Source organism: Apaloderma vittatum, unplaced genomic scaffold (assembly GCF_000703405.1).
Source record: "Apaloderma vittatum isolate BGI_N311 unplaced genomic scaffold, ASM70340v1 scaffold1641, whole genome shotgun sequence".
Classification (NCBI taxonomy): Eukaryota; Metazoa; Chordata; class Aves; order Trogoniformes; family Trogonidae; genus Apaloderma; species Apaloderma vittatum.
The window spans coordinates 72573-72880 of record NW_009698306.1 but is presented as its reverse complement, the minus strand read 5'-3'; positions in this window follow the sequence as shown (position 1 = coordinate 72880).

Below are 308 nucleotides of genomic sequence, written 5' to 3'. Positions count from 1 at the left end.
GGGGCCCGCTGGGCTTCACCCGCCCAGGCCGGGCTGAGGGGAATGGCTCAGCCCGCGAGGCCTTCTGCAGACTCGGGCCTAGTGTAAGAGCAGTGACCTCGGAGACTCAGAGAGACGCTCATTAAATTAAAATCTGGGCTAGGATCCACCATGCTTCTGCCCCATCACGGACTGCTGTTTGCTTTGTGGCCCAGCGGTGCTTTTTCGACATGGATTTCAGGTGCTTTTCTTCGGACGGTGAAGCGGGGAGGGGAGAGGAAATATATTAGTGGAAGGAAAGGGGGGTTCGTGAACTGTTGCATAAAGGG